Source organism: Hyla sarda, unplaced genomic scaffold (genome assembly GCF_029499605.1).
Source record: "Hyla sarda isolate aHylSar1 unplaced genomic scaffold, aHylSar1.hap1 scaffold_970, whole genome shotgun sequence".
Classification (NCBI taxonomy): Eukaryota; Metazoa; Chordata; class Amphibia; order Anura; family Hylidae; genus Hyla; species Hyla sarda.
Window position 1 is genome coordinate 60,868 of NW_026611000.1, and position 18,059 is coordinate 78,926.

At 35.7% G+C, this 18,059-nt stretch overlaps 1 long non-coding RNA gene across 1 annotated transcript; it reads right to left on the reverse strand.

Moving 5' to 3' along the window:
• Positions 1-9,500: 9,500 nt before the first annotated feature.
• Positions 9,501-16,344, reverse strand: LOC130351366 (uncharacterized). The gene is made up of 3 exons (XR_008888089.1): positions 15,373-16,344; positions 12,901-12,973; positions 9,501-10,502 (listed from the first exon to the last, which is right to left on the reverse strand). It is a non-coding gene; the product is annotated as an uncharacterized LOC130351366 (long non-coding RNA).
• Between the last annotated feature and the right edge of the window lie 1,715 nt (positions 16,345-18,059).

Consider the following 18,059-nt stretch of genomic DNA (forward strand, 5'->3'; position numbering starts at 1 on the left):
GCTAGCCTTTACGTTTTTTTTACAAAGGGGACTTTTAACAGCGATCTTAAGATCGCTCATATAATACACTGCACTAGTATTAAAGTGCAGTGTATTATGCGCTTCATGATTATTTCAACAGGCTATGTATTATTATGGCTCTAGTCTTTTAATATATAGTTTTTTAATTCTCATTATTTTTATAATTATATATTTGTAGCAAAAACAAATTATAGATTTTTCTTTACATTACAGTTATGTTCTAAATCTGCAGTCAGTTTGTCCAAAGGAAACTTGTAAACCTTGGGGTAAGTTGGGTCTATTCTATTAAATATTGATAAAGGAGTTCCTACAAATAAAAAACAGATATTAAGGATCATAAATGTTCCTATTCTCTGTACCTGAGACATGGTTGTGTTATATAAGAAGCTGTCCATAGACGATATGCTTATTAACAACACATATATGTTCATGTATAAGGTGGAGACTATGACATCTCTGCAGGTCTAGATATTACATCTAGCCTGATTGTTATCAGTAATTAATATAAATATTAATTACCTGTCCTGTGGTTCCTTTCTTGCAGTTGACGGGGGTATAGGTCACTTTCACCTTCTCACCGAACATCAGTCACCTGTAAAAAGACACAGGTATGATAACATGTTCCTGATACATGCTACAGACGCTAATATATATAACACTCTAGGGCCAGAACTACTTATCTCAGGGATTATGAAACCGCATAAGAAAAAGGAACAAAAAAAAATGGAACACATTGGGATTTAGATGATAGGGATTTTTATTTCTATAGTAGTGCAGTGTACTACTCCTCCCATCATCCCTGGATGATGTTGACGCAGACTATTGACAGGTTTTTGGAGGGTTTGTTTTTGTAATGTTTAGGTTATGTCTTAATTTTCATTTATTTATTCATACATTTTAAGGGTAATATATGTTTTCTTTGGGGGAGGGGGCAGAACATTTTTTTAAATTATTATTGTGTATTTCTTTTTTCAAAAGCATTTCTGCCTTTCTACTGTTTTCTTTTTCTTTTTTTGTTGGTGGGGGAGGGGGGGGGGGGTTAATAAATCATGTTATTACACTTTTATTTTATGGGTTGTTTTTTTCACCCATATTCCCATTAGAGGGCAACCTTTCACCAAAGATTTGATTATTTCTATAAAACACTGCACTACTATTGTGGTGCAGTGTATTATTCCTCTTAGCATTATTCTGACAGGCAGTGCATGGTTATGGCATTGTGAGGGATTTGTATGGGGTTATATAGTTTTTGGGGGAATTTTTATTTATTTTTTCTACTTTCTTAATTTTATATTTCATACCAAATATGTTTTTTTAGGGATATTTTTGTAGAAGTTTTTTTTCTTTTTTAATTATTTTATTAACCTTCTTTTTCTTTTATTGTTTTTAATGGAAATATGTCACCAGTGTCACCTACACAAAAGTGGCGGTACTGACAGATAGTGCAGGTGACACTGGTGACAACGGTACTTACCTTTTCCCGTTCAGTGGCGGGAATCTCCGGTGATCTTCTCTGTTAAGCTTCAGCTCTGGCCAGCTTGGTGCATGGGCGGAGCATAGGGACATCACCACTGCTGTTCTTTAGCAGCGGGACCAAGCAGGGAGCAGCAGCGGTGATGTCACTAAGCTCTGCCAATGCCCCTAGCCGCTGCTGCTCTCTGCTGGACTCGTAGCAGCAGTGACATTCCTAAGCTCCACTCGTGCCCCAAGCCGGGCCTAGAGCTGAAGCTTAACAGAGAAGATTACCGGAGATCCCCTCCACGGAACGGGACAAGGCAAGGACCTTTGTCATTAGTGTCACCTGCACTATCTGTTGGTACCGACAGGTTAGTGCAGGTGAAACTGGTGACAAATTTCCTTTAACTATTCCCATCAAGGGACTTTGAGCAGCAATCTTTCGATAGCTATGTAATAATACACTGCACTAGTGTCTTACGCCTCTTGTCATTATTCTAAAAGACAATGTATGGTTACAGTATTGTCAGGGGTTTTATTTCGGGTTTTTGGTTTTAAATTTTTTTTTCTTTTTTTAATATGTTTTTTTTAGGGTGTTCTGTTTGAATATTTTTTTAAACTTTTTTTTCTTTATTTTTTATTTTTTGGTCTTTTTTTTTAACAAATTCGATGAGAGGCCTTTCCCCAGTGATCTTGTGATCACCCATATAATACATTGCAATAGTGTTATAGTGCAGTGTATTATCGCTGTAAGCATTATGTTGACAGACGATTTTTAATTATAGCTTATGTGAGGGGAGAAATGGGTTATTTTTTTTTTTATTCTTTTTTATATAAACATTTATTTTTTTGTAGGGGTTTGGATGGGGTGAATTATTTTATAAATTGTTTATTTTTAACTTCATTTACATAGGATCCGAGCAGAATACATTGCCATCTATGATGACGGTAATGTACGCTTGGAACCTCCGGCAATAGTTATTCCGGATGAAAATTCCTAGCTAGCCTTTACATTTTTTTTACAAAGGGGACTTTTAACAGCGATCTTAAGATCGCTCATATAATACACTGCACTAGTATTAAAGTGCAGTGTATTATGCGCTTCATGGTTATTTCAACAGGCTATGTATTATTATGGCTCTAGTCTTTTAATATATAGTTTTTTAATTCTCATTATTTTTATAATTATATATTTGTAGCAAAAACAAATTATTGATTTTTCTTTACATTACAGTTATGTTCTAAATCTGCAGTCAGTTTGTCTAAAGGAAACTTGTAAACCTTGGGGTAAGTCGGGTCTATTCTATTAAATATTGATAAAGGAATTCCTACAAATAAAAAAACAGATATTAAGGATCATAAATGTTCCTATTCTCTGTACCTGAGACATGGTTGTGTTATATAAGAAGCTGTCCATAGACGATATGCTTATTAACAACACATATATGTTCATGTATAAGGTGGAGACTATGACATCTCTGCAGGTCTAGATATTACATCTAGCCTGATTGTTATCAGTAATTAATATAAATATTAATTACCTGTCCTGTGGTTCCTTTCTTGCAGTTGACGGGGGTATAGGTCACTTTCACCTTCTCACCGGACATCAGTCACCTGTAAAAAGACACAGGTATGATAACATGTTCCTGATACATGCTACAGACGCTAATATATATAACACTCTAGGGCCAGAACTACTTATCTCAGGGATTATGAAACCGCATAAGAAAAAGGAACGAAAAAAAATGGAACACATTGGGATTTAGATGATAGGGATTTTTATTTCTATAGTAGTGCAGTGTACTACTCCTCCCATCATCCCAGGATGATGTTGACGCAGACTATTGACAGGTTTTTGGAGGGTTTGTTTTTGTAATGTTTGGGTTATGTCATAATTTTCATTTATTTATTCATACATTTTAAGGGTAATATATGTTTTCTTTGGGGGAGGGGGCAGAACATTTTATAAATTATTATTGTGTATTTCTTTTTTCAAAAGCATTTCTGCCTTTCTACTGTTTTCTTTTTCTTTTTTTGTTAGTGGGGGAGGGGGGGGTCAATAAATCATGTTATTACACTTTTATTTTATGGGTTGTTTTTTTCACCCTTATTCCCATTAGAGGGCAACCTTTCACCAAAGATCTGATTATTTCTATAAAACACTGCACTACTATTGTGGTGCAGTGTATTATTCCTCTTAGCATTATTCTGACAGGCAGTGCATGGTTATGGCATTGTGAGGGATTTGTATGGGGTTATATAGTTTTTGGGGGAATTTTTATATATTTTTTCTATTTTCTTAATTTTATATTTCATACCAAATATGTTTTTTTAGGGATATTTTTGTAGAAGTTTTTTTTCTTTTTTAATTATTTTATTAACCTTCTTTTTCTTTTATTGTTTTTAATGGAAATATGTCACCAGTGTCACCTACACAAAAGTGGCGGTACTGACAGATAGTGCAGGTGACACTGGTGACAACGGTACTTACCTTTTCCCGTTCAGTGGCGGGAATCTCTGGTGATCTTCTCTGTTAAGCTTCAGCTCTGGCCAGCTTGGTGCATGGGCGGAGCATAGGGACATCACCACTGCTGTTCTTTAGCAGCGGGACCAAGCAGGGAGCAGCAGCGGTGATGTCACTAAGCTCTGCCAATGCCCCTAGCCGCTGCTGCTCTCTGCTGGACTCGTAGCAGCAGTGACATTCCTAAGCTCCACTCGTGCCCCAAGCCGGGCCTAGAGCTGAAGCTTAACAGAGAAGATTACCGGAGATCCCCTCCACGGAACGGGACAAGGCAAGGACTGTTGTCATTAGTGTCACCTGCACTATCTGTTGGTACCGACAGGTTAGGGCAGGTGACACTGGTGACAAATTTCCTTTAACTATTCCCATCAAGGGACTTTGAGCAGCAATCTTTCGATAGCTATGTAATAATACACTGCACTAGTGTCTTAGGCCTCTTGTCATTATTCTAAAAGACAATGTATGGTTACAGTATTGTCAGGGGTTTTATTTCGGGTTTTTGGTTTTAAATTTTTTTTTCTTTTTTTAATATGTTTTTTTTTAGGGTGTTCTGTTTAAATATTTTTTTTAACTTTTTTTTCTTTATTTTTTATTTTTTGGTCTTTTTTAACAAATACGATGAGAGGCCTTCCCCCAGTGATCTTTTGATCACCCATGTAATACATTGCAATAGTGTTATAGTGCAGTGTATAATCGCTGTCAGCATTATGTTGACAGCCGATTTTTAATTATAGCTTATGTGAGGGGAGAAATGGGTTATTTTTTTTAAATTCTTTTTTATATAAACATTTATTTTTTTGTAGGGGTTGGGGTGGGGTGAATTATTTTATAAATTGTTTATTTTTAACTTCATTTACATAGGATCCGGGCAGAATACATTGCCATCTATGATGACGGTAATGTACGCTTGGAACCTCCGGCAATAGTTATTCCGGCTGAAAATTCCTAGCTAGCCTTTAAGTTTTTTTTTTACAAAGGGGACTTTTAACAGCGATCTTAAGATCGCTCATATAATACACTGCACTAGTATTAAAGTGCAGTGTATTATGCGCTTCATGATTATTTCAACAGGCTATGTATTATTATGGCTCTAGTCTTTTAATATATAGTTTTTTAATTCTCATTATTTTTATAATTATATATTTGTAGCAAAAACAAATTATTGATTTTTTTTTACATTACAGTTATGTTCTAAATCTGCAGTCAGTTTGTCTAAAGGAAACTTGTAAACCTTGGGGTAAGTCGGGTCTATTCTATTAAATATTGATAAAGGAATTCCTACAAATAAAAAACAGATATTAAGGATCATAAATGTTCCTATTCTCTGTACCTGAGACATGGTTGTGTTATATAAGAAGCTGTCCATAGACGATATGCTTATTAACAACACATATATGTTCATGTATAAGGTGGTGACTATGACATCTCTGCAGGTCTAGATATTACATCTAGCCTGATTGTTATCAGTAATTAATATAAATATTAATTACCTGTCCTGTGGTTCCTTTCTTGCAGTTGACGGGGGTATAGGTCACTTTCACCTTCTCACCGGACATCAGTCACCTGTAAAAAGACACAGGTATGATAACATGTTCCTGATACATGCTACAGACGCTAATATATATAACACTCTAGGGCCAGAACTACTTATCTCAGGGATTATGAAACCGCATAAGAAAAAGGAACAAAAAAAATGGAACACATTGGGATTTAGATTATAGGGATTTTTATTTCTATAGTAGTGCAGTGTACTACTCCTCCCATCATCCCAGGATGATATTGACGCAGACTATTGACAGGTTTTTGGAGGGTTTGTTTTTGTAATGTTTGGGTTATGTCTTAATTTTCATTTATTTATTCATACATTTTAAGGGTAATATATGTTTTCTTTGGGGGAGGGGGCAGAAAATGTTATAAATTATTATTGTGTATTTCTTTTTTCAAAAGCATTTCTGCCTTTCTACTGTTTTCTTTTTCTTTTTTTGTTGGTGGGGGAGGGAGGGTGTCAATAAATCATGTTAGTACACTTTTATTTTATGGGTTGTTTTTTTCACCCATATTCCCATTAGAGGGCAACCTTTCACCAAAGATCTGATTATTTCTATAAAACACTGCACTACTATTGTGGTGCAGTGTATTATTCCTCTTAGCATTATTCTGACAGGCAGTGCATGGTTATGGCATTGTGAGGGATTTGTATGGGGTTACATAGTTTTTGGGGGAATTTTTATATATTTTTTCTATTTTCTTAATTTTATATTTCATATCAAATATGTTTTTTTAGGGATATTTTTGTAGACGTTTTTTTTTTTTTTTAATTATTTTATTAACCTTCTTTTTCTTTTATTGTTTTGAATGGAAATATGTCACCAGTGTCACCTACACAAAAGTGGCGGTACTGACAGATAGTGCAGGTGACACTGGTGACAACGGTACTTACCTTTTCCCGTTCAGTGGCGGGAATCTCTGGTGATCTTCTCTGTTAAGCTTCAGCTCTGGCCAGCTTGGTGCATGGGCGGAGCATAGGGACATCACCACTGCTGTTCTTTAGCAGCGGGACCAAGCAGGGAGCAGCAGCGGTGATGTCACTAAGCTCTGCCAATGCCCCTAGCCGCTTCTGCTCTCTGCTGGACTCGTAGCAGCAGTGACATTCCTAAGCTCCACTCGTGCCCCAAGCCGGGCCTAGAGCTGAAGCTTAACAGAGAAGATTACCGGAGATCCCCTCCACGGAACGGGACAAGGCAAGGACCTTTGTCATTAGTGTCACCTGCACTATCTGTTGGTACCGACAGGTTAGTGCAGGTGAAACTGGTGACAAATTTCCTTTAACTATTCCCATCAAGGGACTTTGAGCAGCAATCTTTCGATAGCTATGTAATAATACACTGCACTAGTGTCTTACGCCTCTTGTCATTATTCTAAAAGACAATGTATGGTTACAGTATTGTCAGGGGTTTTATTTTGGGTTTTTGGTTTTAAATTTTTTTTTCTTTTTTTAATATTTTTTTTTAGGGTGTTCTGTTTGAATATTTTTTTTAACTTTTTTTTCTTTATTTTTTTTTTGGTCTTTTTTTTTAACAAATTCGATGAGGCCTTTCCCCAGTGATCTTGTGATCACCCATATAATACATTGCAATAGTGTTATAGTGCAGTGTATTATCGCTGTCAGCATTATGTTGACAGCCGATTTTTAATTATAGCTTATGTGAGGGGAGAAATGGGTTATTTTTTTTTTTATTCTTTTTTATATAAACATTTATTTTTTTGTAGGGGTTTGGGTGGGGTGTATTATTTTATAAATTGTTTATTTTTAACTTCATTTACATAGGATCCGGGCAGAATACATTGCCATCTATGATGACGGTAATGTACGCTTGGAACCTCCGGCAATAGTTATTCCGGGTGAAAATTCCTAGCTAGCCTTTACGTTTTTTTTACAAAGGGGACTTTTAACAGCGATCTTAAGATCGCTCATATAATACACTGCACTAGTATTAAAGTGCAGTGTATTATGCGCTTCATGATTATTTCAACAGGCTATGTATTATTATGGCTCTAGTCTTTTAATATATAGTTTTTTAATTCTCATTATTTTTATAATTATATATTTGTAGCAAAAACAAATTATTGATTTTTTTTTACATTACAGTTATGTTCTAAATCTGCAGTCAGTTTGTCTAAAGGAAACTTGTAAACCTTGGGGTAAGTCGGGTCTATTCTATTAAATATTGATAAAGGAATTCCTACAAATAAAAAACAGATATTAAGGATCATGAATGTTCCTATTCTCTGTACCTGAGACATGGTTGTGTTATATAAGAAGCTGTCCATAGACGATATGCTTATTAACAACACATATATGTTCATGTATAAGGTGGAGACTATGACATCTCTGCAGGTCTAGATATTACATCTAGCCTGATTGTTATCAGTAATTAATATAAATATTAATTACCTGTCCTGTGGTTCCTTTCTTGCAGTTGACGGGGGTATAGGTCACTTTCACCTTCTCACCGAACATCAGTCACCTGTAAAAAGACACAGGTATGATAACATGTTTCTGATACATGCTACAGACGCTAATATATATAACACTCTAGGGCCAGAACTACTTATCTCAGGGATTATGAAACCGCATAAGAAAAAGGAACAAAAAAAAAATGGAACACATTGGGATTTAGATGATAGGGATTGTTATTTCTATAGTAGTGCAGTGTACTACTCCTCCCATCATCCCAGGATGATGTTGACGCAGACTATTGACAGGTTTTTGGAGGGTTTGTTTTTGTAATGTTTGGGTTATGTCTTAATTTTCATTTATTTATTCATACATTTTAAGGGTAATATATGTTTTCTTTGGGGGAGGGGGCAGAAAATTTTATAAATTATTATTGTGTATTTCTTTTTTCAAAAGCATTTCTGCCTTTCTACTGTTTTCTTTTTCTTTTTTTGTTGGTGGGGGAGGGGGGGGGGGGGGGTTAATAAATCATGTTATTACACTTTTATTTTATGGGTTGTTTTTTTCACCCATATTCCCATTAGAGGGCAACCTTTCACCAAAGATCTGATTATTTCTATAAAACACTGCACTACTATTGTGGTGCAGTGTATTATTCCTCTTAGCATTATTCTGACAGGCAGTGCATGGTTATGGCATTGTGAGGGATTTGTATGGGGTTATATAGTTTTTGGGGGAATTTTTATATATTTTTTCTACTTTCTTAATTTTATATTTCATACCAAATATGTTTTTTTAGGGATATTTTTGTAGAAGTTTTTTTCTTTTTTAATTATTTTATTAACCTTCTTTTTCTTTTATTGTTTTTAATGGAAATATGTCACCAGTGTCACCTACACAAAAGTGGCGGTACTGACAGATAGTGCAGGTGACACTGGTGACAACGGTACTTACCTTTTCCCGTTCAGTGGCGGGAATCTCCGGTGATCTTCTCTGTTAAGCTTCAGCTCTGGCCAGCTTGGTGCATGGGCGGAGCATAGGGACATCACCACTGCTGTTCTTTAGCAGCGGGACCAAGCAGGGAGCAGCAGCGGTGATGTCACTAAGCTCTGCCAATGCCCCTAGCCGCTGCTGCTCTCTGCTGGACTCGTAGCAGCAGTGACATTCCTAAGCTCCACTCGTGCCCCAAGCCGGGCCTAGAGCTGAAGCTTAACAGAGAAGATTACCGGAGATCCCCTCCACGGAACGGGACAAGGCAAGGACCTTTGTCATTAGTGTCACCTGCACTATCTGTTGGTACCGACAGGTTAGTGCAGGTGAAACTGGTGACAAATTTCCTTTAACTATTCCCATCAAGGGACTTTGAGCAGCAATCTTTCGATAGCTATGTAATAATACACTGCACTAGTGTCTTACGCCTCTTGTCATTATTCTAAAAGACAATGTATGGTTACAGTATTGTCAGGGGTTTTATTTCGGGTTTTTGGTTTAAAAATTTTTTTTCTTTTTTTATTATGTTTTTTTTTAGGGTGTTCTGTTTGAATATTTTTTTTTACTTTTTTTTCTTTATTTTTTATTTTTTGGTCTTTTTTTTAACAAATTCGATGAGAGGCCTTTCCCCAGTGATCTTGTGATCACCCATATAATACATTGCAATAGTGTTATAGTGCAGTGTATTATCGCTGTCAGCATTATGTTGACAGACGATTTTTAATTATAGCTTATGTGAGGGGAGAAATGGGTTATTTTTTTTTATTCTTTTTTATATAAACATTTATTTTTTTGTAGGGGTTTGGGTGGGGTGAATTATTTTATAAATTGTTTATTTTTAACTTCATTTACATAGGATACGGGCAGAATACATTGCCATCTATGATGACGGTAATGTACGCTTGGAACCTCCGGCAATAGTTATTCCGGATGAAAATTCCTAGCTAGCCTTAACGTTTTTTTTTACAAAGGGGACTTTTAACAGCGATCTTAAGATCGCTCATATAATACACTGCACTAGTATTAAAGTGCAGTGTATTATGCGCTTCATGATTATTTCAACAGGCTATGTATTATTATGGCTCTAGTCTTTTAATATATAGTTTTTTAATTCTCATTATTTTTATAATTATATATTTGTAGCAAAAACAAATTATAGATTTTTCTTTACATTACAGTTATGTTCTAAATCTGCAGTCAGTTTGTCCAAAGGAAACTTGTAAACCTTGGGGTAAGTTGGGTCTATTCTATTAAATATTGATAAAGGAATTCCTACAAATAAAAAACAGATATTAAGGATCATAAATGTTCCTATTCTCTGTACCTGAGACATGGTTGTGTTATATAAGAAGCTGTCCATAGACGATATGCTTATTAACAACACATATATGTTCATGTATAAGGTGGAGACTATGACATCTCTGCAGGTCTAGATATTACATCTAGCCTGATTGTTATCAGTAATTAATATAAATATTAATTACCTGTCCTGTGGTTCCTTTCTTGCAGTTGACGGGGGTATAGGTCACTTTCACCTTCTCACCGAACATCAGTCACCTGTAAAAAGACACAGGTATGATAACATGTTTCTGATACATGCTACAGACGCTAATATATATAACACTCTAGGGCCAGAACTACTTATCTCAGGGATTATGAAACCGCATAAGAAAAAGGAACAAAAAAAAATGGAACACATTGGGATTTAGATGATAGGGATTTTTATTTCTATAGTAGTGCAGTGTACTACTCCTCCCATCATCCCAGGATGATGTTGACGCAGACTATTGACAGGTTTTTGGAGGGTTTGTTTTTGTAATGTTTGGGTTATGTCTTAATTTTCATTTATTTATTCATACATTTTAAGGGTAATATATGTTTTCTTTGGGGGAGGGGGCAGAACATTTTATAAATTATTATTGTGTATTTCTTTTTTCAAAAGCATTTCTGCCTTTCTACTGTTTTCTTTTTCTTTTTTTGTTGGTGGGGGAGGGGGGGGGTTAATAAATCATGTTATTACACTTTTATTTTATGGGTTGTTTTTTTCACCCATATTCCCATTAGAGGGCAACCTTTCACCAAAGATCTGATTATTTCTATAAAACACTGCACTACTATTGTGGTGCAGTGTATTATTCCTCTTAGCATTATTCTGACAGGCAGTGCATGGTTATGGCATTGTGAGGGATTTGTATGGGGTTACATAGTTTTGGGGGGAATTTTTATATTTTTTCTATTTTCTTAATTTTATATTTCATATCAAATATGTTTTTTTAGGGATATTTTTGTAGACGTTTTTTTTCTTTTTTAATTATTTTATTAACCTTCTTTTTCTTTTATTGTTTTTAATGGAAATATGTCACCAGTGTCACCTACACAAAAGTGGCGGTACTGACAGATAGTGCAGGTGACACTGGTGACAACGGTACTTACCTTTTCCCGTTCAGTGGCGGGAATCTCCGGTGATCTTCTCTGTTAAGCTTCAGCTCTGGCCAGCTTGGTGCATGGGCGGAGCATAGGGACATCACCACTGCTGTTCTTTAGCAGCGGGACCAAGCAGGGAGCAGCAGCGGTGATGTCACTAAGCTCTGCCAATGCCCCTAGCCGCTGCTGCTCTCTGCTGGACTCGTAGCAGCAGTGACATTCCTAAGCTCCACTCGTGCCCCAAGCCGGGCCTAGAGCTGAAGCTTAACAGAGAAGATTACCGGAGATCCCCTCCACGGAACGGGACAAGGCAAGGACCTTTGTCATTAGTGTCACCTGCACTATCTGTTGGTACCGACAGGTTAGTGCAGGTGAGACTGGTGACAAATTTCCTTTAACAATTCCCATCAAGGGACTTTGAGCAGCAATCTTTCGATAGCTATGTAATAATACACTGCACTAGTGTCTTACGCCTCTTGTCATTATTCTAAAAGACAATGTATGGTTACAGTATTGTCAGGGGTTTTATTTCGGGTTTTTGGTTTTAAATTTTTTTTTCTTTTTTTAATATGTTTTTTTTTAGGGTGTTCTGTTTGAATATTTTTTTAAACTTTTTTTTCTTTATTTTTTATTTTTTGGTCTTTTTTTTTAACAAATTCGATGAGAGGCCTTTCCCCAGTGATCTTGTGATCACCCATATAATACATTGCAATAGTGTTATAGTGCAGTGTATTATCGCTGTCAGCATTATGTTGACTGACGATTTTTAATTATAGCTTATGTGAGGGGAGAAATGGGTTATTTTTTTTTTTTTCTTTTTTATATAAACATTTATTTTTTTGTAGGGGTTTGGGTGGGGTGAATTATTTTATAAATTGTTTATTTTTAACTTCATTTACATAGGATCCGAGCAGAATACATTGCCATCTATGATGACGGTAATGTACGCTTGGAACCTCCGGCAATAGTTATTCCGGATGAAAATTCCTAGCTAGCCTTTACGTTTTTTTTACAAAGGGGACTTTTAACAGCGATCTTAAGATCGCTCATATAATACACTGCACTAGTATTAAAGTGCAGTGTATTATGCGCTTCATGGTTATTTCAACAGGCTATGTATTATTATGGCTCTAGTCTTTTAATATATAGTTTTTTAATTCTCATTATTTTTATAATTATATATTTGTAGCAAAAACAAATTATTGATTTTTCTTTACATTACAGTTATGTTCTAAATCTGCAGTCAGTTTGTCTAAAGGAAACTTGTAAACCTTGGGGTAAGTCGGGTCTATTCTATTAAATATTGATAAAGGAATTCCTACAAATAAAAAAACAGATATTAAGGATCATAAATGTTCCTATTCTCTGTACCTGAGACATGGTTGTGTTATATAAGAAGCTGTCCATAGACGATATGCTTATTAACAACACATATATGTTCATGTATAAGGTGGAGACTATGACATCTCTGCAGGTCTAGATATTACATCTAGCCTGATTGTTATCAGTAATTAATATAAATATTAATTACCTGTCCTGTGGTTCCTTTCTTGCAGTTGACGGGGGTATAGGTCTCTTTCACCTTCTCACCGGACATCAGTCACCTGTAAAAAGACACAGGTATGATAACATGTTCCTGATACATGCTACAGACGCTAATATATATAACACTCTAGGGCCAGAACTACTTATCTCAGGGATTATGAAACCGCATAAAAAAAAGGAACAAAAAAAAATTGGAACACATTGGGATTTAGATGATAGGGATTTTTATTTCTATAGTAGTGCAGTGTACTAATCCTCCCATCATCCCAGGATGATGTTTACGCAGACTATTGACAGGTTTTTGGAGGGTTTGTTTTTGTAATGTTTGGGTTATGTCATAATTTTCATTTATTTATTCATACATTTTAAGGGTAATATATGTTTTCTTTGGGGGAGGGGGCAGAACATTTTATAAATTATTATTGTGTATTTCTTTTTTCAAAAGCATTTCTGCCTTTCTACTGTTTTCTTTTTCTTTTTTTGTTGGTGGGGGAGGGGGGGGGTCAATAAATCATGTTATTACACTTTTATTTTATGGGTTGTTTTTTTCACCCTTATTCCCATTAGAGGGCAACCTTTCACCAAAGATCTGATTATTTCTATAAAACACTGCACTACTATTGTGGTGCAGTGTATTATTCCTCTTAGCATTATTCTGACAGGCAGTGCATGGTTATGGCATTGTGAGGGATTTGTATGGGGTTATATAGTTTTTGGGGGAATTTTTATATATTTTTTCTATTTTCTTAATTTTATATTTCATACCAAATATGTTTTTTTAGGGATATTTTTGTAGAAGTTTTTTTTCTTTTTTAATTATTTTATTAACCTTCTTTTTCTTTTATTGTTTTTAATGGAAATATGTCACCAGTGTCACCTACACAAAAGTGGCGGTACTGACAGATAGTGCAGGTGACACTGGTGACAACGGTACTTACCTTTTCCCGTTCAGTGGCGGGAATCTCTGGTGATCTTCTCTGTTAAGCTTCAGCTCTGGCCAGCTTGGTGCATGGGCGGAGCATAGGGACATCACCACTGCTGTTCTTTAGCAGCGGGACCAAGCAGGGAGCAGCAGCGGTGATGTCACTAAGCTCTGCCAATGCCCCTAGCCGCTGCTGCTCTCTGCTGGACTCGTAGCAGCAGTGACATTCCTAAGCTCCACTCGTGCCCCAAGCCGGGCCTAGAGCTGAAGCTTAACAGAGAAGATTACCGGAGATCCCCTCCACGGAACGGGACAAGGCAAGGACTGTTGTCATTAGTGTCACCTGCACTATATGTTGGTACCGACAGGTTAGGGCAGGTGACACTGGTGACAAATTTCCTTTAACTATTCCCATCAAGGGACTTTGAGCAGCAATCTTTCGATAGCTATGTAATAATACACTGCACTAGTGTCTTAGGCCTCTTGTCATTATTCTAAAAGACAATGTATGGTTACAGTATTGTCAGGGGTTTTATTTCGGGTTTTTGGTTTAAAATTTTTTTTTCTTTTTTTAATATGTTTTTTTTTAGGGTGTTCTGTTTAAATATTTTTTTTAACTTTTTTTTCTTTATTTTTTATTTTTTGGTCTTTTTTAACAAATACGATGAGAGGCCTTCCCCCAGTGATCTTTTGATCACCCATGTAATACATTGCAATAGTGTTATAGTGCAGTGTATAATCGCTGTCAGCATTATGTTGACAGCCGATTTTTAATTATAGCTTATGTGAGGGGAGAAATGGGTTATTTTTTTTAAATTCTTTTTTATATAAACATTTATTTTTTTGTAGGGGTTGGGGTGGGGTGAATTATTTTATAAATTGTTTATTTTTAACTTCATTTACATAGGATCCGGGCAGAATACATTGCCATCTATGATGACGGTAATGTACGCTTGGAACCTCCGGCAATAGTTATTCCGGCTGAAAATTCCTAGCTAGCCTTTAAGTTTTTTTTTTACAAAGGGGACTTTTAACAGCGATCTTAAGATCGCTCATATAATACACTGCACTAGTATTAAAGTGCAGTGTATTATGCGCTTCATGATTATTTCAACAGGCTATGTATTATTATGGCTCTAGTCTTTTAATATATAGTTTTTTAATTCTCATTATTTTTATAATTATATATTTGTAGCAAAAACAAATTATTGATTTTTTTTTACATTACAGTTATGTTCTAAATCTGCAGTCAGTTTGTCTAAAGGAAACTTGTAAACCTTGGGGTAAGTCGGGTCTATTCTATTAAATATTGATAAAGGAATTCCTACAAATAAAAAACAGATATTAAGGATCATAAATGTTCCTATTCTCTGTACCTGAGACATGGTTGTGTTATATAAGAAGCTGTCCATAGACGATATGCTTATTAACAACACATATATGTTCATGTATAAGGTGGTGACTATGACATCTCTGCAGGTCTAGATATTACATCTAGCCTGATTGTTATCAGTAATTAATATAAATATTAATTACCTGTCCTGTGGTTCCTTTCTTGCAGTTGACGGGGGTATAGGTCACTTTCACCTTCTCACCGGACATCAGTCACCTGTAAAAAGACACAGGTATGATAACATGTTCCTGATACATGCTACAGACGCTAATATATATAACACTCTAGGGCCAGAACTACTTATCTCAGGGATTATGAAACCGCATAAGAAAAAGGAACAAAAAAAAATGGAACACATTGGGATTTAGATTATAGGGATTTTTATTTCTATAGTAGTGCAGTGTACTACTCCTCCCATCATCCCAGGATGATGTTGACGCAGACTATTGACAGGTTTTTGGAGGGTTTGTTTTTGTAATGTTTGGGTTATGTCTTCATTTTCATTTATTTATTCATACATTTTAAGGGTAATATATGTTTTCTTTGGGGGAGGGGGCAGAAAATGTTATAAATTATTATTGTGTATTTCTTTTTTCAAAAGCATTTCTGCCTTTCTACTGTTTTCTTTTTCTTTTTTTGTTGGTGGGGGAGGGAGGGTGTCAATAAATCATGTTAGTACACTTTTATTTTATGGGTTGTTTTTTTCACCCATATTCCCATTAGAGGGCAACCTTTCACCAAAGATCTGATTATTTCTATAAAACACTGCACTACTATTGTGGTGCAGTGTATTATTCCTCTTAGCATTATTCTGACAGGCAGTGCATGGTTATGGCATTGTGAGGGATTTGTATGGGGTTACATAGTTTTTGGGGCAATTTTTATATATTTTTTCTATTTTCTTAATTTTATATTTCATATAAAATATGTTTTTTTAGGGATATTTTTGTAGACGTTTTTTTTCTTTTTTAATTATTTTATTAACCTTCTTTTTCTTTTATTGTTTTTAATGGAAATATGTCACCAGTGTCACCTACACAAAAGTGGCAGTACTGACAGATAGTGCAGGTGACACTGGTGACAACGGTACTTACCTTTTCCCGTTCAGTGGCGGGAATCTCTGGTGATCTTCTCTGTTAAGCTTCAGCTCTGGCCAGCTTGGTGCATGGGCGGAGCATAGGGACATCACCACTGCTGTTCTTTAGCAGCGGGACCAAGCAGGGAGCAGCAGCGGTGATGTCACTAAGCTCTGCCAATGCCCCTAGCCGCTTCTGCTCTCTGCTGGACTCGTAGCAGCAGTGACATTCCTAAGCTTCACTCGTGCCCCAAGCCGGGCCTAGAGCTGAAGCTTAACAGAGAAGATTACCGGAGATCCCCTCCACGGAACGGGACAAGGCAAGGACCTTTGTCATTAGTGTCACCTGCACTATCTGTTGGTACCGACAGGTTAGTGCAGGTGAAACTGGTGACAAATTTCCTTTAACTATTCCCATCAAGGGACTTTGAGCAGCAATCTTTCGATAGCTATGTAATAATACACTGCACTAGTGTCTTACGCCTCTTGTCATTATTCTAAAAGACAATGTATGGTTACAGTATTGTCAGGGGTTTTATTTTGGGTTTTTGGTTTTAAATTTTTTTTTTTCTTTTTTTAATATTTTTTTTTAGGGTGTTCTGTTTGAATATTTTTTTTAACTTTTTTTTCTTTATTTTTTTTTTTTTGGTCTTTTTTTTAACAAATTCGATGAGGCCTTTCCCCAGTGATCTTGTGATCACCCATATAATACATTGCAATAGTGTTATAGTGCAGTGTATTATCGCTGTCAGCATTATGTTGACAGCCGATTTTTAATTATAGCTTATGTGAGGGGAGAAATGGGTTATTTTTTTTTTATTCTTTTTTATATAAACATTTATTTTTTTGTAGGGGTTTGGGTGGGGTGTATTATTTTATAAATTGTTTATTTTTAACTTCATTTACATAGGATCCGGGCAGAATACATTGCCATCTATGATGACGGTAATGTACGCTTGGAACCTCCGGCAATAGTTATTCCGGATGAAAATTCCTAGCTAGCCTTTACGTTTTTTTTACAAAGGGGACTTTTAACAGCGATCTTAAGATCGCTCATATAATACACTGCACTAGTATTAAAGTGCAGTGTATTATGCGCTTCATGATTATTTCAACAGGCTATGTATTATTATGGCTCTAGTCTTTTAATATATAGTTTTTTAATTCTCATTATTTTTATAATTATATATTTGTAGCAAAAACAAATTATAGATTTTTCTTTACATTACAGTTATGTTCTAAATCTGCAGTCAGTTTGTCTAAAGGAAACTTGTAAACCTTGGGGTAAGTTGGATCTATTCTATTAAATATTGATAAAGGAATTCCTACAAATAAAAAACAGATATTAAGGATCATAAATGTTCCTATTCTCTGTACCTGAGACATGGTTGTGTTATATAAGAAGCTGTCCATAGACGATATGCTTATTAACAACACATATATGTTCATGTATAAGGTGGAGACTATGACATCTCTGCAGGTCTAGATATTACATCTAGCCTGATTGTTATCAGTAATTAATATAAATATTAATTACCTGTCCTGTGGTTCCTTTCTTGCAGTTGACGGGGGTATAGGTCACTTTCACCTTCTCACCGGACATCAGTCACCTGTAAAAAGACACAGGTATGATAACATGTTCCTGATACATGCTACAGACGCTAATATATATAACACTCTAGGGCCAGAACTACTTATCTCAGGGATTATGAAACCGCATAAGAAAAAGGAACAAAAAAAAATGGAACACATTGG